Source organism: Nipponia nippon, unplaced genomic scaffold (genome assembly GCF_047370975.1).
Source record: "Nipponia nippon isolate SJK-2023a ecotype South Korea unplaced genomic scaffold, ASM4737097v1 scaffold_1, whole genome shotgun sequence".
NCBI lineage: Eukaryota > Metazoa > Chordata > Aves > Pelecaniformes > Threskiornithidae > Nipponia > Nipponia nippon.
The window spans coordinates 3,296,025-3,323,106 of record NW_028262290.1 but is presented as its reverse complement, the minus strand read 5'-3'; the positions used below and the strand labels follow the sequence as shown (position 1 = coordinate 3,323,106).

The following is a 27,082-nucleotide window of genomic DNA, read 5'->3' as shown; positions in this document are numbered from 1 at the left end:
ATAAAGAGAGATCCCAGAACCAGCCAGCTAGTAATATTATTCATTGTGCCCTAAGTGAGAAATAACCCAATGACATGTTCAACCTACCATGCCATCTTCGGTGCAAATTTCTGTGTAGTGAAGAGGGCAAGGCTGGTGGGTGGGAAGACCAAATTGCTCTGCATATTTGAAGAAGAGGCAAAACCAACTGCTACTGCAGGACTAGCAAGAGTGGAAAAGGTGGCAATGCATTTACCGCAGCTCACTTGCCGTTGTTCACTCTAATGGACATCTCACAGATCAGATACACATGTGGTTACTATTTATTTTAATGATCTACTTGAATGAATTGGATGTAAGACCTCCTCTGACACCCCCGGTGTGTGTCTTCCCACCAGCAGCAATTTGAGCATGAGCGGGCAGTTCCCTTGGAAAACTCCTCTCCTTTTCGCCATTGAACCGCATCTGGAGACATGTCTTGACAGCCTATGTTAATGATAGGCATCATTATCACTGATACTATCTAAAAAGTGAGAGGCATGAGGGGCAACAGGACATTACTGTGAGATGTGTTAATATCTTTCAGCCATCTTTTGCACTACACCCTTTCTCTGAAGCTTCACAACCCTACATCTGGATCAGATTGCCTGCAAACATGCATTGCTATCATTATCTCCCATGTACTCTATATTCCTCAGTGTTTGCCTTTATGGAGATCGAAGACTTTAAGGCAGATATTTTCTTTCAGGGGAACTTTATCAGTTCCGAGTCTGTGCTGAAGGTCAAAACTGGACTGTAGTCTGAGGCAAATATAATAATACAAATGACAGGAAGAGACACTTTGCCCTTTTAAAACCCTTAAGATCTGGAAATAGGAGACATGTTAATGGAGGAGGTCATCAACAGTTCTGTTTTTAAGTAGGTATCCTCACTTTATGTTTGAGAAAATATGGTGTGCAATAAAGTATCAAAGATCATGTAAAAAGCTCTTGTTACTAACCGTGATTTTGAATGTCAAATTCATTCACGTCCAAAATTTCATTTAAATTCAGCAATTTATGAAGTTATGTGCCTTCACATATGCATGTACATGTGAGTATTTATACAGGCATATATAAACAAGTATTCTTGTGTACTGGAAACGCACCCACCTGTATAAATAGTAACTGTATATGTAGATACACTAATAATTTTAAGATCTAACTTGCCCCCAACATACACCAGGTGTTAAATGAGCTTTTGAGGCTTAGCAGATTGCAGAGATACAAACATAGCCTATTTCTGTCTACAGTAGCACAAAACAGACCTTAAATCTCAGGCTTTTTTTTCCTGGCTAAACACTCTGGTGCAAGATAAGCATAACACTGATATGTTCTGATAACAGGCAAGCAAAAAAAAAATGGTTTGCCTTGCTTAGTTTTGATAAAAAAGCTGCATTGTTTCCATTTTGCCTTCAAGCTAATGGCGTGATAGCTTGGTATCAGGCACAGCAAGGGCAAGAATAGCTCTCATCAGAAACCCAAGAGGCAACACTTGTATGGGGAACAAAGGAATTATGCAACAAAGTCAAGGCACAGAGCAAATGGAGAAATGTTTCAAAAATCATCCATGATGGAGGAGAGCATGTGCCTTTCCATATTCTGCAGTGCGCTGCCCTTCCTTCATCCCCACCTCTCTCCTCTTCCCCTAGAGGCTTATAAAGTCCCTGATAGTGAGTTGCCCACAAAGAGGGAAAGCTGAAGGGACATCCACAAATCAAGTAAATGAAGAGGGAAGAGATTTCACTACTCTCTTGAGTGTGAGGGAGAACATCAGCTCTGTTCTCCAAAAGGGGGCATGCCACAATTTTATTTCCCTTCTCTCGCTGTCTGATGTTACTGCACTTTGTTAACACAGCTGGTGCAAGTCTCTAGGATGTTATAATGCATATTTGGAAGCTGTAACACCAAAAATGCATTAGACTGGTCACACCTGATACTTACTCTTTACACTTCTTAGATTATGCATTTATTTTGTCAATGTTACAGAAGAAAGTATCTGAACCCACACTACAAATCCATCCTTTTGCTCTCCCACAGCCAAGTTTCTAGCCATTTACCACTAAACAAAGATCAATATTCTTGTGTTTCCAACAAACCCGTGGGCTGTATAGGAAAGATATTTGCAGGCTAAAAATACTCCTTCTGTTTTCTGCTGTGCTAGAAAGGTTTTTGTGGGATTTTTGGCCAACTAATCTGTCCCAGCTTCCTTAAGTTGAATTAAGGAATTCTTTCCAAGATAAATTCACTTATGTTTATAGGGTAATCAGATGGCACAACAATGACTGCATGAAAGACTGAAAAAGAATTAATACAAATAGAGATAATGAAATGCCTGTGATTGTGGCCTTTATATTCTAGAAATAAAAATGCTCGGTGAAGAAGAAAGGATATTCTCCCTACAGAGAATATCCATTAGAAATTAGGTATAGGTTGCGGCTTAGGGTTTGTGAAATTTGCTGGCCTGACATCCTGAGAGTGAAAATCAAGTACAACACAAAATTTAAAAATAAAAGCCACAGCAACCAGAGGAGAAATGTCCATCCACAGTTATCCATAGCCTTGTCTGAGAAAAGGCTATTATGAGCAACAGGTCACTCAGTTCTTTCTGCAAGAGCTGGACAACAAACCCATTAGATGCAATTGCCATGGACTGGTTCATGGTGTGGATACCTGTCTGCCAGGAACTATTAGTCTATATTACATAGGTTTTTCGTATCAGCTTCCAAACTGAGCCATGGGTCTCTTCAGCAACAAACTGCAAAAAGTAAGATATCTGAGTTCTTACAGCAACCTATGAAAGACTTTTTAATTTTTTTTTCTTTTGATATACAGTAGGAATGCTTGTTGGGGACACTTAGTCTTTTTTTTTAAAAAAAAAAAAGGAAAATAAAATGCATTTAATATTTACAGCTACACTTTTTTGTAGCTATTCAGAAGGCCTCCCAAGTACAAAGTCACCAAAGACATGGAAATCCATAAGCAAACTCCAAACTCAGTATCTTACACACTGACTTTTCCTTTAGCATCTCCTGCTTTCTGCCCCAGGCTGCAATGTATAAACTAATACAAGTAGTGAGGGAAGTAGCTGTAATCTATCACGCTGACTGATACCAGCCCCAGGAAAGGTAGTTTATTGCAGGTGGTATGTTATCTTCAAAAATAGAAACTGTGCAAAGATTATGACAAAAACTTCAACAATTTCTACACTTTGTTTGCAGCACTATTAATTCCTCACTCTGGGTTTATTTCCATGAGGGTCATGTAACCAGAAAAATACAATGGAGGAATTCATTTTCTTTTTAGGAGTGTTCTGGGAAACCAAGCAATTAGAGCAATCTTAAGCTGTCATGTATTATCAATTGCCACTCAATTATTTTACTTAAATAAAATACTGATTGCAGCGTCTGATCTACAGCTATCAACTGAATGATTCATTTAGGTGCACTATTTATTATTGAGAAATTTAAAAATATCTAACTTTAACTGAAAGGGGAAAGACAAAGGGACAAGGGAGAGGAGAAAACTGGAAATACGTAGCATCTTTTCACGATTCTCTGCTATGTCGCCAATTCTCAGTTTAGAAATAATTGAAACTACTGTACTCTGTAGAGTCTGGAGATAAGTCAGTCCTCATTATAAGTGGAGTCCATGGTTTTGGTGCAGAGAGGAAGTTGCAATCTCTTAAAGAGGTCACTGAAGGTTGGAAGCTCTAGTCCTCTGTCTTCAGGAGACTGAAGGGGCACAGCCAAAAGATGGGGTATGGCTGTCCAGGTCTCCAAGGGCTGCAGATAGCACTACCTCCATGAGTAACTACATATCCTAGGTCTACCCAAGGTTCACGCACTCCTCAATGGTACAAACTGGGCAAAGAGAAGATACGTGCCCCGTACAAGTTAAAAAAAAAAGGCTCTGCCCTATATTTCCCTATGCATTTCAAAACGAAATGCTATGTTCTTTGTGGACTATTCCAGATTTTGGCTCTGTGGTTTGCAGACTATGCTGTTGACACTTATCTCATATATTTTCAGTCAATAATGCAGAGTACCTAAAAGGCACAAATGCTGAGTAAAGGTGTCTGAGGGACAATTAATTACAACTACAGTTTAAAGGCTTATAAAAGAAAGGTTTGATGGCTATCACCTCCTGTAAGAATCAGACTTGCTGGAGCTGACTCTCCATAACAACTCTCACGTGGGTTTAGTCTCCATTCTCTGCACAAGAGAGCATGTTTTTTAAAAGTATCTATTATATACAAAATGATTAATCTCGTCGTTGAAGGATTTTTTCTTAATGTTTAATTTATGCTTATCTGTCCTTAGTTACTACTTAGTAATTTGTTACTACCTTCAACCTTAATATTTTAAATTATTCTACCCTTTTTTCAATGCTATTACACATCAAGTATTTCTACATAGTCATCATGGCTCAACTAATCACTGCTGCACTTTCTGAGCCTGCAGTTGGTAAATTCCTGTAATCTCTCTTCATAAATTATACTTAATACTTCTTCCTCCTTTCTTTCCTTCTGGATCACCTCCAAATTTCTAATATAAAAGGCAGGCCAAAAAGCTCTCATTTCTTACACACCTTCCTGTCAGATAAAAGGTGCCAGTGTCTAAGGCAGACACTAGAGAGTGTATAACAGTTTGTTTTACTTTCCAACTGTCTGTATTTACTTTCCAGTTGAAATTTTCCAATTTCTGGTTAAAACTACAGCATTGTCTCACACTGACTTTTGATATTCCTATATCTCAGAGGTAGCAGCAATTCTTTGGTGTGTGGCACAGTCTGAATGGTCTAAAAAAGTTGTTCTAGGTTGACTTTTCCAATAGGCTTTGAGATTCTCATGGCAAGACTTTGGTGTGTGTCTCTATAAGGAGATTAGAAAGGTGCAAACCCTTAGATCCCACAAACTCAGAGTCACACAGAATAAAAGTTTCTCTAGGCTTTCTCAATAAGCACAAGAACGAGGCAGGCATCTTCAGAAAGTAGTTCACATCTTTGATATTTAAACAGAAGTGGGGATGAATCTGAGACATTGTAGGTAGCACTTCAAAGGGAGAAAGAGTCCTCTGAGTCCTTTTTCCCAGAGTGAAAAATGTGGTTCAGAAAATGCAGTTTGGTCACGCAACTCTACAGATAACATAGCTGTGTTTGCGTACATGAGCATAACTGTACTGGGCTGGATATCATGAGCTAGATTATGATCCTGTGCCAGTCTAAAATGACATGCAATTGATTCCACAGTTTCTGATTAAGGTATGCTTTAGTACTCATAATGTCCTGTGCTGTCCAAGATGCCATTTACTTCCTCTATCTCTACCAATTCCTGAACATCTTTATTGATCTTCCTTAAATAAGCTTTTCAGAGGGACCTAGATAGTCTGGAGAAATGGACAGACAGACACAAAACTCATGAAGTTTAACAAAAGCAAATGGCAAGTCCTGCACAAGGGGAGGAATCTCCCCATATACAGACTGGGGACTGCCCGGCTAGAGAGAAGTTTAGTGGAGAAGAAACTGGGGGTCCTGCTGGCCAACCCATTGTAAATGAGCCAGCAATGTGGCAAAGAAGGGCAGCAGCCTCCTGGGGTGCATTAGAGTGTAGCCAACAGGCCCAGTGAGGTAATCCGTCCCCTCTATTTGGCATTTGTGAGACCACATCTGGAGTACTGTCCAGTTTGGGGCTCACCAGTACAAGAAAGACATTGACTTTACTGGACTGAGTCAACCAGAGCACCATCATCATATTCAGGGGTCTGGAGCACATGACATATTTCAAGAGGATAAGAAACACTGAGAAAAGCTGTGTTTGTTCAGACTGGAGTAAAGAAGGCTCAGGGTAGACCTTACTGCTGTGTACAACACCTAATGGGAAGGGGCGGATGGCGCCAGTCTCCTCTCCATGGTGTACGGAGGAAGGATAAGTAGTCGCTGGCACAAGTTGGAACACAAGAAATTCCAACTAAATATAGTGAAAAAACAAATTCCCTTGAGGGTGTCCAAACACAGGAATAGGGGCCCAATGCATTTCCCCTCCAAAATACCTTGAATTATTATTTAATATTAACTTGGGTCTTCTTTGCTTGAAGGTCTCATGATGCTGAATCCTTCTCAAAGTGGAGAGGAAAATATCCACTCAATCACATCGTTACCCATCCATATCTTGATCAATTATCGTATGTAACCTAGATCACAACCAAGATCTCAAGAACCTCATTGTAATAACCTGTCCCATTTTGCAGAATTGTGACCTGCGGACTATCAACAGATACAGGTAAAAGCAAGTGTCTTGCCTACAAAGAAACTAAAGGCAAGGAGAGCCTTCAAGGGTTAAAGAGCTGTTGGTGGTCCATGCAGAGCGGCACTGCTAGCCTTGGAGAAAGAAAACATTTGATCTCAATTGTGTGCAAAGTCTGCATCATGAGTCTTAAGCTGGGCACAGCCAGGAGCTGTGTGAAACTCCACAGACCAGACTGTGGACCTTCACAGCAGGGCCCCTCCCTAGGAAATGAATCACTCCACAGCATTTCTAGAAAAAAAAAAAAAATCATATTTTTTTTCTTTTTAAGCACTAAGATAGCTCCCAAAGACAGCACCACAAATTTAGGGAAAATAAATATGGGTTGTATTTTCTAGACAAGCAAAAGGAACTTTGTTTACAGACTTCTGAATGATACATCTCATTTATAATGTAAACAGTAAAAGAAAAAGTACCTTTTATATACACATTGCTTTACACTATGAGAATCCTGATGTCCTATAGATAAAGTCTTGGACAATGCCAGAGGAAAGTCAGACAATGATAAGTTGCCCATAGTGTTCCATCTAGAAGTTCCCAGAAGGTAGGAAGGAGGACTGATCTCTGGTACTGTGAAGTCCCACAGAGACCATTTCTGTTTTATTATTCAATGACTGTATGATAACATTTGGATCTATGTTCTGAGTATGGGAACTATAAGGACAGTTCGCTTTCAATTTTCCAATGTAGGATATCATAGCATTTCAAATGCCCCAGTGCCTTGACAAACACATGTTTGAAAGCTGGTGGCTTTAGCCCCTCTGAAGGTCTTATGGTGATAATGCTTATTAGTCTGCTGAAGACCTGGGGGAAAATACAACAAATTGTAAGGATATCGGCAATATAGTTATTTGTAATATCACTATTACAGACCTGCTAGACAAATCTCCTAATGCATGATAAAACCTATGGCTGAAGTTCTTCCTCCTATCCCGGGCTGGCCAGGGAAACTACCCTTAAGGAAAAGAGCAAGCACATACTGTTTATTATTTATAGTGGGAGGCAGAAAGCCTATATAGAGCAGCACATATATTTTTTTCTTCTTTTTTTCTTTATGCTTTACTCTGAAATGCCTGGGTTTTCTCAGGTTTTATTTTTGATAGAATCATTTAGGTTAGAAAAGACCTTTAAGATCATCAAGTCCAACCGTTAACCCAGCACTGCCAAGTCCACCACTAAACCATGTCCCTAAGCACCACATCTCCCCGTCTTTTAAATACCCCCAGGGATGGGGACTGAACCACTTCCCTGGGCAGCCTGTTCCAATGCTTGACAACCCTTCCAGTGAAGACATTTTTCCTAATATCCAATCGAAACCTTCCCTGGCACAACTTGAGGCCATTTTCTCTTGTCCTATCACTTGTTACTTGGGAGAAGAAACCAACACCCACATTGCTACAACCTCCTTTCAGGTAGTTGTAGAGAGCAATAAGGTCTCCTCTTCTCCAGACTAAACAGCCCCAGATCCCTCAGCTGCTCCTCACCAGACCTGTGATCCAGAGTCTTCATCAGCTCCATTACTCTTCTTTGGACATTCTCCAGCACCTCAGTGTCCTTCTTGTAGTGAGGGGCCCAACAATGAACACAGTACTCGAGATGCAGCCTCACCAGTGCCAAGTACAGGGGGGACGATCACTTCCCTAGTCCTGCTGGCCACACTATTCCTGACACAAGCCAGGATGCCATTGGCCCTCTTGGCCACCTGGGCACACTGCTGGTTCATGTTCAGGCGGCTGTCAACCAACACCCCCAGGTCCTTTTCCACCGGGCAGCTCTCCAGCCCCTCTTCCCCCAGCCTGTAGCGTTGCATGGGGTTGTTGTGACTCAAGTGCAGGACCCGGCACTGAGCCTTGTTGAACCTCATACAGTTGGCCTCAGCCCATCGATCCAGCTTATGCAGATCCCTCTGAAGAGCCTTCCTACCCTCCAGCAGCTCAACACTCCCGCCCAAGTTGGTGTTGTCTGCAAATTTACTGAGGGTGCACTCGATCCCCTTGTCCAGATCATTGATACTGAAGTGGCCCCAATACTGAGTCCTGGGGATAATAAACCTATACAGACGGCTTTGTGAAAGAGACCCAGGTTGACAGGAGCTAGTGCTCTTTGCCAGCAGTCTTCTGCCTCCTGATATCATTGAGATCAAAGGAATTACTTTCTTTCATTTAGAAAGTTGGGGTTTTTTTGTCCTTGTCATCCTTTCTCCCTCCCAACTGCTGTTTACTTGAACCCTTCTGAAACTTGAAACAGAACTGGCTCCAATACTGAACCCTGGGGAACACCACCTGTAACTGGCTGTCAACTGGATTTGACTCCATTCACCAGAACTCTTTGGACCCAGCCATCCAGACAGTTTTTTAGCCAGCAAAGTGTATGCCCATGCCATGAGCAGCCAGTTTCTCCAGGAGAATGCTGTGGGAAAAAGTGTCAAAGGCTTTACTAAAGTCCAGGTAAAAAACAGCCATAGCCCTTCCCTCATCCACTAAGTGGGTCACCTTGTCATAGAAGTAGATCAAGTTAGTCAAGCAGGACCTGCCTTTCATAAACCCATGCTGACTCAGCCTGATCACCTGGTTGTTCTGTACATGCTCTGTGAAGGCACTCAGGATGATCTGCTCCATAACCTTCCCCTGCACCGAGGTCAGGCTGACAGGCCTGTAGTTCCCCAGATCCTCCTTGTGGCCCTTCTTGTAGATGGGCATCACATTTTCTAACCTCCAGTCAACTGGGACTTCCCTGGTTAGCCAGGACGGCTGATAGATGATGGAAAGTGGCTTAGTGAGCACCTTCTCCAGCTCCTTCAGTACCCTCGGGTGGATCCCATCTGGACCCATAGACTTGTGTGTGTCTAAGTGGTGTAGCAGGTCACTAACCATTTCCCCTTGGATTATGGGGGCTTCATTCTGCTCCCCATCCCTGCCTTCCAGCTCAGGGGGCTGGGTACCCCGAGAACAACTGGTGTGACTACTAAAGACTGAGGTAAAGAAGGCATTAAGTACTTCAGCCTTTTCCTCATCCTCTGTCACTATGTTTCCCCCCACATCCAATAAAGGATGGAGATTCTCCTTAGCCCTCCTTTTGTTGCTAATGTATTTGTTGAAAACTTTTTTTGTTGTCTTTTATGGCAGTTGCCAGATTAAGTTCCAGTTGGGCTTTGGCCCTTCTAATCTCCCTGTATAACCTCACGACTTCCTTGCAGTCCTCCTGAGTTGCCTGCCCCTTCTTCCAAAGGTCATAAGCTCTCCTTTTTCCCCTGAGTTCCAGCCAAAGCTCTCTGTTCAGCCAGGCCGGTCTTCTCCTCTGCCAGCTCATCTTTCAGCACACGGGGATGGCCTGCTCCTGCACCTTTAAGATTTCCTTCTTGAATAACATCCAGCCTTCCTGGACTCCGTTGCCCTTCAGGACTGCCTCCCAAGGAACTCTGTCAACCAGTCTCCTAAACAGGCCAAAGTCTGCCCTTCCAAAAGTCCAAGGTAGCAGTACTGCTGCCCCCCACCCTTACTTCTAGAATCAAAAACCCTATCATTTTGTGATCACTATGCCCAAGACGGCCTCCAACTGTCACATCACCCACAAGTCTTTCTCTGTTCTCAAACAACAGGTCCAGCGGGGCACCTTCCCTAGTTGGCTCACTTACCAGCTGTGTCAGGAGGTTCTCTTCCACACACTCTAGGAACCTCCTAGATTCTTTCCTTTCTGCTGTATTTCCAGCAGACATCTGGTAAATTGAAGTCCCCCACGAGAACAAGGGCTAGCAATTGTGAGACTTTTCCCAGCTGCTTACAGAATATTTTGTCTGCCTCTTCATCCTGGCTGGGTGGTCTGTAACAGACTCCCACCATGATATCTACCTTATTGGCCTTCCCTCTGATTCTTACCCATAAACACTCAACCCTATAGTTGCCATCATTAAGCTCTAGACAATGAAAACCCTCCCTAGCATACAGGGCTACCCCACTGCCTCTCCTTTCTTGCCTATCCCTTCCAAACAGTTTATAGACACCCATTGCAGCACTGCAGTTGTGTGAGTCATCCCACCATGTTTCCATGATTGCAACTATATCATAGTTTTCCTGCTGCACAACGCTTCCAGCTCCTCCTGTTTGTTGCCCATGCTGTGTGCATTGGAACTTTTATGTATGCAGGTTACCAGTACAATATATAGATGGTGTCTGACATCCCAAATTCAGAAACCTTACGTTCATCTCAGATCAGCACTGTGAATTACAATACTATCCAGTAATTAAAATGACAGTTATGAAGAACAAGCAGCTCGCTCTCTGACCAAAGCAGCTATCATTCAAACAATTAATCATTCATTTTACTCTGTCAGTTTTGCTTATGTGTCATTGGCAGATGGGGGAGATGCTCTCACAGAAAAAAGTCCAGGTCATTTAAGTCTCTAAAGGAGAGAGCTACTATTTATAGAGCAGAGTTGGTGGATTACATGTTGATGTCTGCTACATCTACATTTACTGCTCAGCAAATTGCCCTGGGCTCCCTTTAGAGTCAACGGAGAGCCAACAGTGGGCTTGAGGAGTTTAGTTTAAAGGGTTAGATATTTCCAAACTCTCTGGGACTCATAAATACTAACCTGAAATTTTTAGAGAAATAGGTGAGACAACCTTAGACCTGTTAACTCTGGAAATTCTTGGGGAATCAGGTGAATAGCCAGAAGAACAGAAAAGAGAGCGTACAGTCTGAACCGAGCAAAATCCAAAAGTCTGGGAATTAGACACCACTCAGCTTAATATCAGCCCCATGCAGCCCCCAATGGTACAGACGATGGGACAAATAATCAAATGTATGATTTACAGTTGCACAAAACTCAGCAACAGAATGAGCAGGAACAAGTATGCAAATGTCAAAAACACCTAATATGCTGAGGGACATGGTTTAGCGGTGGACTTGGCACTGCTAGGTTAACGGTTGGACTTGATGATCTTAAAGGTCTTTTCCAACCTAAATGATTCTATGATTTTATAATATCTTTCTAGGGCAGGGCAACACACCTGAGGAAGGGGAGAAGCAGCAGATGACAAATACACAAGTAGGGCAAATACAGCCTAGATGAAAGAATTCTAAAATTGGCTGGGATACCATATTTAAAAACTGATTCTCTATTAATAATTCTCTTAGGTACTGCACTAAGAGGAGTTCGACCTCATGAAGTTCAACAAAGACAAGTGCAAGGTCCCACATCTGGGCTGGGGCAATCCCCAGCATGAGTACAGTCTGGGGCATGGATTGAGAACAGCCCTGCAGAGAAGGACTGGGGGATACTGGTGAATGAAAAATTGGACATGAGCCTGCAATGTGCACTTGCAGCTCAGAAAGCCAATCATATCCTGGGGTACATAAAAAGAAGCATGGTCATAAGATTGAGAGAGGTGATTCTCCCCCTCTGCTCTGCTCCCATGAGACCCCACTTGGAGTACTGCATCCAGCTCTGGGGTCTCCAGCACAAGAAAGACATGGACCTGTTAAAGCAGGTCCAGAGGAGGGCCATGAAAATGGTCAGAGGGCTGGAACACCTCTGCCATGAAGAAAGGCTGAGAGAGCTGGGGTTGTTCAGCCTGGAGAAGAGAAGGCCCCAGGGACACCTTCTTATGGCCTTTCAATATATAAAGGGAGCTTATAAGAAAGATGGAGAGAGACATTTACTACAGCCTGTAGTGACAAGATAAGGGGTAACAGTTTTCAAGTAAAAGATGGTAGATTTAGATTATAAATAAGGAAGAATTTTTTTATGATGAGTGTGGTGAGACACTGGAATAGGTTGCCTGGAGAGGTGGTAGTTGCCCCATCCCTGGAAACATTCAAGGTCAAGTTGGATGGGGTTTTGAGAAGTCTGATCTAGTGAAAGATGTCCCTGCCCATGGCAGGTGGTTTGGACTAGATGATCTTTGAAGGTTCCTTCAACCCAAACCATTCTATGATTCCATGAGGCCTGAATCCAGGACTAACCAATATCTTCCAGTAATGGTTTGGATGAGGGAGTAGAAAGGGTGGTTACTAAATATGAAGGTGCAGTGACGCTCAGAAATATTTTGAGCCGGTCAGATGATACAATTAGGTTTCAAAGTGATCTTGTTAAACTGGGGAAACACTATAAGAAAAAAGGGTGTAGTCAAATAATAAAAATATGAAGTTCTACAGTTAGACATAAAGAATAGGAACAAATTTCCAGGCAGAAGTCCTCAAAAAAAAAAAAAAAAGATGGTGAAGGCTTCTGAGGGCAAAGGTGGCACTTGTGACATGAAGTATTGTGTCCAATTTTGAGCAATAAATCTCAGGTCGACCACCTGGAGAAAGTTCAAAGAAAAGCCATGAGAATGATCAAAGGTGTCAGAAACACACCCTGAAACACAGCAGTGTGTTTTCCAATGTAGAAAAGGGTGGAGGTAGGGGACACACATGATAAAGCTTTTTAAAGAAGTGAAACTTGCAAATAGGAAGGGAATAAGCTGTTCTCCATATCCATCATCCATAGAACAGAAATTCATGGGCTTAAACTGCAACAGAAGACATTCGTATGAGAAGTTAATGATTTGGGTAGTTCATCCTATTTTAGAGCTGAGAGATGGATTTGATAGTGTTTAAAGATTGCTCTTAACTCCGCTTGTGTAATATTCAATGCAATCAATACAAACCCTCAAAATCAGAGGAGGTGGACTATTTCAGACAGCAGCCACAAACTTCCTCTCAACTCAAGTCACTAAACTCAAGGCACATCTCCCTCAGCTCTTATACGTTAAGATAAATACAGCAAATCTCTGCTCTACTAAACAGCCCTGTCCACAAAAATAAAAGGCAAAACTCAATAAGCTTTAACCAACTTATCAATAGCAATGAAGACATTTTCTGTCATTAAATAGCAACAGATAACAATCAGACATCAGCATCTCACCTCTTTAGCATGGAACAACAGCATCTGCAGGCAGGGAATCCTTACAACAGTGTGCCATCTATCAGCTGTGTGTAAAAACAAACCACGACCAACCCCTGTCCCAAAGGCTGCATTTAGAAACCATCAAGCATGTCTGCAGTGACAGAGCAGATACTCCTATGCTTATAAACCTACTAGTCACTCAGCAGAGAAATAAGTTATCCCACCTTTGTTCCCACCTGTGTTGGCCTCCCAAGGAAATGCTAATTTAGAAGAATTTGGATTAATCTCTCCAGTTCATTAGAAAGTTTTAAGGATTTATTTTCAGTCATGCTCAGCTTGTGCTCCCTGAATTCAGATCAGCTATGGACTGTTTTAAATTTATTTGAATTTGCAAACAAAACAGGTGAGGATCTAGAGTTGAATGGAAGATGTCTCAGCTTGTTCCCAGCAACACACAGGTTGAAAAGAGCGAAGCATTGGGAAAGCTGGATGGATCTAGGGGTGTAGGATGAGAAGTGGAGGGACTGGGGGGTTGCTTTCAGACTGAAGGTACCTTGAAAAGGCTACTGTTAAGACTGCAACTATTTTTTTTTTTTTCCATTCAAGGTAGATTGGCAAAATTAATAATTTTCCAGCACAGAGGACTTTAAGCACTATACCTATCATACCACATATTATGATATGTCACAGAGTATGATATAGATACATATATATTTGACTTTTTATTAATACTAAGTAATAACAACATACTTATACCAGGCCTTGGTGAACAACACTGAAGAGCCACTGAAGTAGTTCAAACACTTCTGACGGAGAGAGGAAACAGAGGAATTGGATTCCTTTTTAGCTGGTGACGGTCAATAAGTTCTCACTGTTTGATGACTATTTGGCATAAACTGATGGATTGAGTGCTCTGTCCAGTTCTTACCAACCACTGGTCATCTGTCAGCAGAACCGGTGGGGTATACTAACAGTCAAACACAACTGCAGCATTTCCTTAGTTGCTAACAGGAGGGGGCAATTCAGAACAAAAACAGAACAAAGCTTTAGTTTCCTTAAGCAAACCCAAAAAACATAAATTGCATTTGTTGTTGTTGCCTGGATAGTTATAGATACTGACAGTAGACTCATTTATCTGATGAAATGTCTGTAAGAGACCCTTATCCTGCATGACCCAACCCATGCCTTCCTCATGGCACACTGCCTCATCATTGCTTTCCACCAGGAGGCTGGATAAGGCTTTGGCTCTTGCTGAACATTGATGAACAGCTCCTCTTTGCTGTCCCACAGATCAGGGCTGTGCCCCTCTACCTTTCTGCAGCTGAGCTGACCTCTGAAAACACTAGTGATGTGCTCTGCTTCACTGCTTTTGTCTTCCAACCCTGAAGCACTCCCCACTTGAATTTGGCTGAGCTTTGCTCACTTGTACCCATACCAGGTTTTCCCTGTGGCATGGGGATAAGAAGGTGGTGGAAACACCTCGCCCATTGCAGCTCATCCTCCCCAAGTGCCAGAGCCTGTGAAAACACTCAGAAACCTTTATTAGTGGGTGCACATCCCAGATGGCACATACAGTCCTTCAGCTCCTCACCAGAGCCCAAAGGATCCTTTAAATTTGGGCTGCGTCCATGAGCAGCTACTGTGCAGCCAGCCTCAGCTCAACAGAAAATCAAACTAATACCCTTTTGCATGTTTGCCTCTGAAAGACCCCAATTCTTGCCTATAGAGTGGTTCTTGCCTTTGCAAAGCGTACACAGTCAGGAACTAGCCCCCCTTTCTCTGCATCATTACACACTGCCACATTTCGATTTATTGGACTCTCAAAATGGTTTATTACAGGAGAGTGTTTCTGCCCTGATTCCCGCCCTTACATGTGCACTGAACCCTCACCTCTGTCTGAAGCCTCTTTGTGTTTAGTTTTGTATCTTTTCATTGTCTTTTTATTTTTTTTTAACAGAAAATAGATTGCCATAAATTTCGCTCTTTCAAGTGTTTAGTGACAGAATGGAGTCACCCTCAGTCACATCTGTTTATCCTGGTAAGAACATTTATAAAGTGATTTCCCATCCTCGTTATTCTGTCAATGGCATTTCACACTGTAGCTACTTTAATGTAGCATTTTATCACTTGTCCTGAGGGTTGCTGACAGCTGTCAATTCCAAGGCTTCCTTCCGATCTTAATTTTCTTATTTTCCTTTTATTTTTTTGCCCCCCATGCCCATCTTTTCCTTTTATTTCCAAGGTCTGTGGGGCTGTGGGAAGAAAGGGGAGTTAGATGAGTGCAATGAACGATGACGATTTGCTCTCCTTTTTAGCACAGAGACATTATAATCCCATAATATGAAGTTGCGTTACCGAGGAAAAGTTAAACTTCAGCTGCATTTCAGTTGGCTATTAGACTTTTCACTTTCTCCTGATAAATTCTCTACTAATGCTACTGGGTTTAAATTTCACTGCTCTCTTGCTGTGCAGAAATTGGATTGTTCATCTCCCAGGGAAGGTACTTTGCATTTTTGCTTGCGGTGATCTTCCCGCCGTCCTGAATTACCTAAATCAAACCAGAACAGGCTACAATCCGGCTCAAGCCACAGGAGAACAGGAATTTTACCCAGGGAATTTATACATGCATATTGGCCCATCTTGAGATAGTTCCCTTCTTGCCACAACACCTATATTTCCATGCAAGAAAAACACCACAAACACGAGCAAAGAAGAACTGAACAGTTTGCTTTCACTACAAGAATGGGAACTCAAACCTGATCCTATTGAAGATGATAGTCAATTAATTTCAATTAATTTCAGAAAGCTTCTCCCCATGCTACTTTTCTCCCCCAAAATAGAAATGTCCAGACACAAGCTTGTTTTCCAGTGGCCATAAAGAGATATTTCACTGTTACAGCAGTAATGTTTTGCAGCCTTCCAAGCACCAAGCAAGAGCTATAGCATGAAAGAAGCCACAGGGTTAAACCCTTCACTGGGGCTAAACATTTTTTGTTATTGTCTCAGACTGGGGTTTGCTTATGCCTTAATGGTAACGCCTGGTTTGCTCAACAGCCCATCAAAGAGACTTGTAAGTACCAAGACAGCATCACCACTGGGAGCTTTCATAAAGCTTAGAAGATTATAAAAACTCAGTCCTTTGGGGAGGTGGGACGAGAGCCTGCATCCAGGCTGGTGTAAATGTGCTGCATGCTATGCAAGTGAACCAAGCTCAGAGGCTGCACTTGGAACCATGTAGTAGATATTATTCATATAGGTTGGCTTGCAGACACTGTCCCACAATGGTTCTGCCAATGCCGGGTGCAAGGACAGGACCAGGGCTGCCAGTTTTGCATATGCATTTCCCTCCTTGACATTCCACTTGAAAATTATATACAGGTCTTTCCTGTATATCTCCCAGACTTTGGATATACACACATTCTTCAGAAGTGCAAGTGGACAGATTGATCTTTTATTTGCAGAAGTGAACTCTGAAAATCCTTTAGATTGCAAGTCTTTTAGATGCCAAAGCCACAGTAGGAAAATGTGTTTTGTCAGCTCTAGAAATCTGAGCCCGATTCGAGATACTGCCACTCGTTTGCAAGGTCATATCAAAGGATGTGTTGCATTAGTCTGCAACAAAGAACAAGATACAAATTTCATCCTGAGGTGAGCCAACCCTTCCATTGCTCACATTTTCACTTAGCTTTCCTAAGCTGTAAAAATAAATTTCTTTCTCTGATCTGCAATTAACATTAGATTCAATTATTGGGTTTTTTTCAATAGAATTGATTTTTCTTCCATTTTATTGCTGAAACGTACTGTCATGTTGGTGAAAGGGCAACTTGCCAGAATATTACTTAGATAACCCTGGCATGCCTAAATGGAAAGCTTTTCATTTGTTCAATTAAAAGTAAGCATCAAAATCAGGACATTGTTTTTCTTTAATTTCATTATCACAGACTGACAGTTTATAAATGCATTTACTCATGCAATCATCAGTCCATGATTATCAAGAGAATACTACGCCTCTTCTTTCTAACTACAGAAGACCCATTACGACCAAAGTGATGGGGTAAATCAAACAATGCTGACATTAAAATACTACGCCACACTCTTAAGAGTAAGCAGAAAATGAAAAGGTTAAGATTGGTCTCTGAAAAACAAACACCTGAAGATGCAAGATCAAATTACAAAAGCTTCAGGTGACAAAAGCCTCTTAACTTACACCCAAAGTGAGAAGGTGGTCTAATAGAGGGGGATGACAGAAGCAGGGATGCAGCGCTGCCATTCAAAAAGAAAAGAAAAAAATCCACAAAAATAGTGTTTTGTCCAAACAGTCTGGTCAAGAAGAAAACCATAGGTATTAGTGATTATGGATGTATGTCTGAGCTTGTGAGATAAACAGCACTTCTAGTAAATTAAGAGAAAAAGAGGCTGATCACGGTTCAGCTCATGGTAGAACAGATGCATAAAATCATATTGGATGAACTATGTCCTAAAAGTGTCTGCTCATAGATTCTTTTGAGACCTTAAAGTTAGGCAGGGACATCTACATCCTGGAAACCTACAGCTAGGGAAGAGGTACCTTGCTCCGGGTGACAAGAAGTCCTAATGACCTGTAGTATCCAACAACTGACTTGCTAACAGGAACATCTAATCTCTATTTAAGAACAACCCCTGTTGCAGATTGCCAGTTACAAATAACTGAGCTTTACAAAAAGTCTTGGCTGTTTGAATGATGAATAGAGTAATAAAACCTTACACATCATGGTAAAATGGCTAAAACAGAACAAAACAACAAAACACATGCAAGGCTGTGATAGCCTGGTCCTTGTAAGGAAAATCACAGCTCACTTACCCCTTGCAATTCTTTAAATGAGTCAATAGCTCAGTGGAAATGAAAAAGAAACTGTAAAACAGTTCTTTTAATTCTTTTTCAGATTGACTACAGAAGGTGACTACAGAAGGTAACTACCATGGAGTGAGGTACAAAACAATGTCAAGTGCAAAAGCAGGTCACGAGATAGAAGAAGGAAAAAAAACCAACGCAAACCTAAAAGTAGGTCAGTTTTCCTCATGACAAAAGGTTAACAGTCAGCTGCCTCAAGGCATTTTCCTGGATGCTACGTTGTTAAATATATTTATTAGTGCTCCAGGAGGGGGGACTCAGTGGTGGAGGGCGAAAAAAAAGAAATACTAAAAAACAAGACCAAAAAATCTCAATCTGTCATCACGATGATCCTGTGAATTCCATGTTAACATGAAAGCTCTGTTCAGGTGCAGAAGACTGTAACCTTTGATCAGCCCACTTGAGGCAGAAATCTGATCTAGAACTATCAACAAACACAAGACCACTTAAATAGCCTCATCTGGAGGGTACATAGCTGGAGTAGGCACAGCTATCCAAGCACACATGGCACTACATGGGTTACAGGTCGAGCCACTGACTACCCTCTGCCAAAATCTTCAGGCAAGCCTTGAGACTGGAAGATGGAAAAACCTGCCAAGAAAAATGAAACATGGACCTGAGTCAGTAACTGGCTATCTAGTGAGAAGCAGGGTGTTTCCAGACCCTGGGGAGGACCTGGCTAATCATAACCAGGTCTCAAAATATCCTGAAGAGTGGCCAGGTCCAACAAGACTGAATTTGGACAGCTCAGCATGGACCTTGTGGGACAGGCCAGCTGGATGGTAAAGCCAGATTGCACCCAGAGAGCAATGCCCAGTGTGTAGGGCAGCAAGAGGACAGGTGTCTAGAAAAGATGGAATAATGAATAACATAGACCTGGTACACAAAAGATGTAGACGTCAACCACTGGAGGCAAAGTGCAGGGCAGAAACGGACTGTACTTCTGTAGTCAGGCTTGCCAAGACTGGAAAGGGCTGTTACAAACATCAGAGAGACCTAAGCACTTTCAATAATATGACAGTGAATGATGTTCAACACTGATGAATGCAAGTGTAAGAGGGGAAAATTAAAATGGCTTGTACAGCTCACATGACTCTACATTTGGCACGCGAGTGCAGCAGACAGACTCAAGCAACCCGAGGAAAACCACTGCTTAATGCATTGATGCCTTCCAAAATAGCAAATAAGATATTAGGAAGCACAATGAACCAGGCAATAAATAACAAAAGGTTGCCAGTCTGGCACCACTTACCAGCTCCAGCCTCACTTAGAAGGAAAGGACTAATTTATCTCTGTGCTAATGCAATATGGTCAGTGAGTGCCAGAGCCTTTGTTGTAGACGGGAACAATGTGGCAGAGGCAGGTGTCACTTCAGTGGCTCTCCTGCCCCCGGATCTCGGGGGACGGGGTCCTGCCTCACCTTGTTTGAAGGTCACCAAGCATCAGAGAGCCTGCAGTACAAAGCCATCTGCTCAGCCACCCCCGTGGCTCAACCTGCTGCAACGTGGTGCTGTCCTGACACCCACGGAGAAAACCCACCTGTGAAACAAAGTGCTGGCTTCTCACAGCTCTTCCAAAGCTATTGTGGCAGTCTTTTTGATGACACACAACAATAGATGCTCGAACTCCACAAGCATCAGGAGAAAAAGATTAGCGAGGTATTAATATAATAGCGTTTAACCCAAACCTCACCATGCCCACACAGAGTGCTCCAAAATTAATTAGTACTGCTCTTTCAGGGGGAATGGAGGGATGGAGAAAAGAAAAGAAAGCTCAGACAGAGCTAGATTTGAAGCCAAAAGTGCTCACCATGGTATAATAACTGCACGTGTCTTGTGGGGATGCACTGGTGCCCTGGGGACATCAGAACTGTAAAAATGCATGATATGGCACTGTCCCCAATTAGGAGGTGATGATGCTACCATGATATTGGAGATATCCATCTTGTCCCTCAGCCTGGCCCAGACCTCCTCTGTGTTGCACAGCTTCCAGCGCCCAAATCCTTCTGGGCTGCCCTCTGCCTGCAGCAAGGTCTGCGATCTCATGGGGTCTTCCCAGCGAGCGGCACACAGCAGGAAGGAGACAGAAAGATGCTCCATCTGATGCCTTTTCTCCCTGCTGCAAAGGGCCAGGGTAAAGTACCAGTGGCATGGACTGGCACAACAGGGAAGAACCGCTGCATCCTGATAGAAGGGGATAACATTGTACCTTGCAGGAGGGACAAGGAGAGAAAGATGTTGAAAGATGCTCTAGCGTAGCAGGATCTGCTTGAGTGTGGCTGTAAAATACCTTGTGCTTCTGCAAAAACACTCAGGGGAGAGGAAAGCTGTGCATGAAAGAAATGCTGTACACGCTTTTCTTTGGAGGTGTTTGAAAGTCATTCAAAATGAGACACCAGTTCATTTACAGCTCATAGAAATCAGCATTGAAGTCAGTTATCTATATCAATTTACAATAGCAGAGTATCCATCTTATAAGCAAATTAGCTCACTCATCAAATTCCTATAGTGTGTTTGGGGAAAGACTACCTATTTTTTAAAAACCACTGAATCATGACAGACCCTCCTTGGGTGTCTTTCCTAGGAGATGACATCTCAGAAGAAGTGATAACCTTTCTACTGTGGTCCACATAAAAGGAAGGAAGTTCCTCTAAATCTTAATAGGCGAGTTGTAAAAAGTTGTGACATTCAGCAGCACCTGGAGTTAAATGGGAAGACTCAAGACTAAAAGACACAGAGTCCTTAATCCTTAGACAGGGAGACAGGTGACTGTTAGAGAACTGCACAGCTAGTTCCCTGTTTGCATTTAAAGCTCTTTATTCACTGGCTCAGCAATTCCACTGTGGCATTTATTTTTAATGCTTTATTTTTGCAATTTGACTTTCTAATGGCAACACCTGAAGTCACCTTCCTTAACCCTTCACGGTGATATAAATTAGAAAGAACAACAGAGGAAACAACTGAAGGAACATGGCTTAGCCCTGTCAGACCTCAGTAGGAGATGATTCCCTCTTAAGCAATCAGGTGCAGGATTTCCTTTTATTTCCTCCAGGTACACCCAGGGTGGGAGGATCTAATCCCAAAAGTCCCTGCATCACAACACTGAGACTCATATTTATAAGCATGAGCTGAAATCAGAGAGGCAGAGAAGTCACAGGAGTTGCTCTTAATTTTTCCCCCCTTTTTATTGTTCATCTGCAGTTAGCAAGGAACAAAAAGGAAGGAGAGAAATGCCTCCTGTGAAAACCAAAATGCTGTGAAAACCAGAGAGTTCATCTTTAGTGTTATTTTAAAGGATAAAGCCAAATACAGGGACCAATGCTAATGGACTGACTTTTGAGTCCTGGCTGCTGGCAGCACCTGCTAATCAAATCAGGCTGAAGAGCTGAAACTTGAATGACAGTATGTTTATAGGGACTGTCGAAATGAGACTAAATATGACATTCTGCTGAATCATTGCAGATCTAGACATCCTTCACTTTGCCTCCTTATTAGTCTCCCACCTTCCCTTCAATATCACTCTCCACTGCCCCCACCCCTTGCCAAGAAGAACAAGAATAAAGAGGCACTTCTGCTCTCACCTAAGTTTCGTTGAGAAAGACCCAAACCCCTGAAAACCAGAGACTCTGCAGAAGCAGTTGTGTGCGCTTTGGGCAATGACGAGAGCACATGGGTTACTTCATGCAACCCCCTTCTGCTGCAATGATCAGGTACAGCCAATTTCTTGGCTGAGACCGAGCCACCAAATTAATTTCATGCCTGACAAATTGAAGCTTTCTGAAGGCACTTTGGTTCACCAGAAACCTGGTCAACACAGAGGACAGAGAAGCTGAAAACATTCATAATTCCTAAAAACCTCTGACTTTATGGCCAATCCCTAAAACCAGGCAGGCAAAGAGACAGTAACTGCTTTCCTCAAAAACTTGTCTCACACATTAAGATGAGTTTTTTCTTACATGAGAAAAAAGCAGTCATCTTCCTAAAGAGAGTGCAAGAGCTCTCAGCACTGTATGCGATTTAAAGTTGTTCCTCCTCATCATTGCCGGATATTTGGGCTCCTATCATTTCCAGGGGAGAAAGGTGGCCGCCAAGAAGCTTGACGGGAGCAAAATGCCCCTGTACATATGAGCGCTTTGAACACAGACCCCTTTTGTGAATGCAGCCAGCAGCAAACCATCATTCATAAAATCAACATATGCTAATCGAAGTCTCCAGCACTCAGCTCGAAGCACTTTACCTGCATTCTCCATGGACATCTGTCTGTCAGTCCCATGACACTTAGGAGATTACTCATCTTTTAAAAGCTTAACAGCACGTTGTCTGACATAGCTGACACTCCTGTAAGTTTTCGCCCAGGTGTGTTTTATGTGTATAAGTATTGGAGCAGCTCTTTTCCACCCTGCTCTGCCTCCTATAGCCTCATCTTCATATCTCAAGATTTTTCAGGGGGCAGGAAGTTATCTCTCTCTTTGACAGTGCAATCTGCTATGCACTCTTGGAGAGACGGGCTGCTATTTAGCTTCTCTTGATAAAGTCATGATATCATGGCCGAAACTTCAGAGCACAGCAAGCTCCCCCTGTAGGGGAGATCTGCCTTCAGTTACAAATGATGATTAGCATTTTCCTTGAGCTTCATCCAAGCTGGATAGATGACAGTGTGTTTTGTGAACAGGAGCACGTTCCATCTGCATAGCAATTCAAATAAGGGGAGAAAAATTAAAAGCCAAATACGCCAGATCTTGTATTTGGATCTCTCATCACAGCACACTCTGAAGGGAATTCAGTGCGGAAGTACAGAACAAGCAGCATTTTAATCCTGGCACTGATACTGACTCTTTCCTGGGTCTTAGACAAGGCATTTACATTTCTATGGAGCTCCACTGGCAGAGAAACAATCCATAATACCTCGGTTTCCCCAGCTGTGAAATGGGGATAGGAGCATGGTAAGAAATCTGAAGCAGCTTTGATCCCTCGTGTGCTGCGTGGGCAAGAACTGACAAGGAAAGATGGGACCCAGGAACTTTTGCTCCAAAAACCACCAGCACCAAAGGTAAAGGTAAGCAGATATTTATTGCTGTAGCAGCACTGCCTGCTACAGGTACATGGAAAGAAGGAAGTCTTAGACATTCATGAGAATGCTTGGAGTGACCCAGTCCTTTTAGTCCCTGACAGCTGAGTAGAAGATGTTGAGAGTAACATTACAAAAAACTGGCTGGATATGTTTTGATCTTTGACCCAAAGCCTTTCCATCTCCCATCTTTCAACAGCAATCCCTCACCCTTAAATTAGAAGATAATTCAACTCTGTTCTTTATATCAGCAAGAGGACACATTTTCAAAAAAATGTGGGTTTTGATGCCTACATGAGCAAACGGATGTTTTTAAGCGTTAGTTTCCAGTTCCCTTCCTAAATAAAGCAACTAAACTTTCAGTACATGGTTGACCCCACCGCATCTATATTCCACTTGCTGCTGGAGAAGATGGATCTGAATTCTTCTGAAAACATGACCCTGGTTGTAACTGCTTAAACTCTCTGTATCAAAATAGTCCCCTGCTTCGCTCATAAGGAACTTCCAATATTTATTGGAAATACAGAGGGGAGGACACTGAGTCAAGCCAGGTGCTTGTATGGTTACTACATTTCCAGGAAGGGAAGGAATATTTAAAGGCTATTATGTTTTGGTATTTGAGGTTTAACATTTCAGGCTAAACCATGTGCTTCTACAAGTTTTATGAGACTAGTAACACCCTACTGAGCACTAGAAATGTTTTTGTGGGGTCTTGACTTATTCAGGCTTCTCAGGCAACTTTTATGCTATCCATTCCTTGCTGCTTCTCTCTACTTGACTAATGAATTAATAAACATGGTAGGAAAGCAATGGTACCAGTGTATTCTGTTAGGATCTAGTCCTCAAAAAAGAATAGTGCTCGGGAAAAAAAGTGCTTAAGGAAGTACTCAGAAAGGATGCATCTGTTGGGCTAATCCAGCAACTTCAATAGTGATAGCACCATACTAGCAGTTTGCTGAATCTTGGTTAATTTATCTCTCCCCTTAGTAAGGGCTCATGCTGCTAATGGCTACAGGACTTCTGGTGAGCTGTATATATGACAGTGTGATTTTGTGTCAGCTGAAGGCACAGATAGAGAAAGTCCATGCTGGTCTATGAAGGACTCACAAGAGAAGCTTGCAGGAGCATGGGGGAGAAAGTTGCACAAGAGGCACAGAGTCCATTACAACTAAGAGTTCGCAAAAGGGGCAAAAATGGAAAGAATACACATAATGCTTTAGGAAAGAAGAACAATGTGGCAAAGTGTTTCGCTGTCCTTTGAAACTACACAGAGATCCACAATCAACAAACATCAGTTTAGAAAAACCCAACTTCTGGTCTTGAATTCAGGACATTCCCAGAGCCTAATCTAACCCTATTTCTATTCACCCCCAATCCCTCCCTTGACTATAAACAGACTAAGCAACAGTTTATGAAGATATGCCTACTCTTAAGACATCTGCTTCTGGTCAGGTGAACACCACCACGGGGCGCCCACCATTTTCTCTCCACAGCCACACTTTCAGATATTTCTTTAATGGTCTATAGACCAGACAGCTCTGTTCGCATGACTAGCAAAGGGCAGCTCCAATGGTTACTCATAAGATCAGCATTGTTATCCATGCTCATAGCAAATGTGTCCGTGTAGACTCAAGACCAGACAGAGCATATGGAAACATTGCCCATGGGATGTCCACAGAGTAACCCCATGGGACACAGGCCCGCTGGGCACAGGGTCACCTCAGAGGACTACTCTGCCAGGGATGTGCAGACATAGGCATGGACACTGTCCCACACACCATCCTTTGCTGGCTTCTACCCATCTACCTACTGGAGAAAAGGATGCTGACATCCTAATAGCCTAACTGTTCTCCCAAATAAATGACAAACGTGGTGTGAAAGGGGAAGAGAAGCATGAACCCCTGCCTGCAGTGGCAATAAATGTGAGAGGAGGGAGAATGAGAATGACTTGGGACCTGACACAGGCAGGGAAATAGAGATGTCTTGGCTTTAGATTGAACCAAGATTAACACATGAACTTTTGGTAGCCCTCAGTGGTGCAGTCAGAGGAGATGGAGAGATAATGGGATCACAGGATCACAGGATAATTCAGGTTTGAAGCGGCCACAGGAGAGCCCTAATGCAGCCTCTCACTCACAGCAAGACCAACTGTGAGGTCAGACCAGCTTGCTCAGGGGTCGAGCTAAAAATTTGCATTGAAAAAAAATACATTGAAATATTTACAATAAAATTTGCATTTCTACTTAACACCTAGGCGAGTCTTAACAGTCTTTCTGCCTCAAGTGTACCATCTGGTAGCCTCAATACAAAGGGGAACAAGAGGCTTCAAGGCAGGGAAGGAAATGACAACCAGAGGAGACACAGTGGGTAGCTAGATGGTGAACAGTGGTGGGGGAATACAGTTCTATAACATCCTCTTTTATAAAGGAGCAACTAAAGTATTGAAGAATACCTGAAGAAGATGAGCCTGCATAGTGCAAAAGGCATAAACTAATACTGTCTTTGGCATCAGCCTCTAAAATTTGACATCCATTGTTAAAACTGTTAACATTGTCTGTGATTTTCAGTCTAATTTCTGTGAAGATATGGGAGAATATTACTGTTAAGGCTAATTTATAAAGAACTAGGCACCTTTTGGTAAATAGGAGGGAACATGAACTGGTCTTGTTGTGAAATGTGGATTTCAAACACCTTCTCAGTGATCTCTTCCCTTGTTATCTCTGTAGGATCTTTTCAATACACTTGGTTCAGCCTCCTCCCTCCTGAACTGTTCAGTGAGGGCTCTCTCCCTCTCCAACCAGCAGGGTCTCGATGGGATGCTCCAGGGTTTTGCCACATGAGCTTTTAGCTGTTCATGACATAAGACTAACCTGTTGTTATTCTCTCCATCTGGACTGGGGAAACTTTTGATTTCCCTACCAAAAAGAAATAAAAAAGAAAGCACGACACTCAATCCAGGAAGGCAAGAAGTCAAATCTGCAGTAAGAGTTCTTGACAGCACTGCTAGGGGATCTTGGCTGTTTGATGGGCTATTGATCTACTTTGTTATTAATTATAGCACCAGAAAACTAGAGAGTAAACTGCTCTAACCTAAGTAATAGGTGAGAGTGGTAATTCCCCTTTGGGGCATGTGCTGCTTTTGGCTGGGGTAGAGTTAATTTTCTTCATAGTAGCTAGTGTGGGGCTATGGTTTGGATTTGTGCTGAAAAACAGCATTGATAATACAGGGATGTTTTAGTTACTGCTGAGCAGTGCTTACACAGAGGCAAGGCCTTTTCTGCTTCTCACCCCACCCCACCAGTGAGGAGGCTGGGGGTGCACAAGAAGTTGAGAGGGGACACAGCTGGGACAGCTGACCCCAACTGACCAAAGGGATATCCCAGACCATATGATGTCATGCTCAGCATATAAAGCTGGGAGAAGAAGAAGGAAGCGAGGGACGTTTGGAGTGATGCCATCTGCCTTCCCAAGAAACAGTTACACGTGATGGAGCCCTGCTTTCCTGGAGATGGCTGAACACCTGCCTGCTGATGGAAAGTAGTGAACAAATTCCTTGTTTTGCTTTGCTTGTGTGTGTGGCTTTTGCTTTACCTGTTAAACTGTCTTTATCTCAACCCACAAGTTTTCTCACTTTTACTCTTCTGATTCTCTCCCCCATGCCACCAGGGGGGAGTGAGTGAGCGGCTGTGTGGTGCTTAGCTGCCGGCTGGGGTTAAACCACAACAGGGCAGCAAATCACATCCACAAAAATAGCCGTATTGATGAGGCATATGATGTTTGTACTGTCTGTGCTAACAGGAATAGGAGCAAGATATTACCTTTATGGAGACAGTCATCATCTGGCAACAAAAAAATAGGCAAAAGTGCAGTAAATGGAGGAGGAAAGTAACACATCCTTTTAACAAAGGAAATAT

General features: G+C 42.7%; 1 protein-coding gene across 9 annotated transcripts in view; it reads right to left on the bottom strand.

Annotated features, from left to right (window-relative positions):
- Nucleotides 1–27,082, bottom strand: part of TSNARE1 (t-SNARE domain containing 1) — a 500,311-nt gene that overhangs the window by 203,498 nt on the left and 269,731 nt on the right. The gene's annotated exons all lie outside the window — the stretch shown is intronic.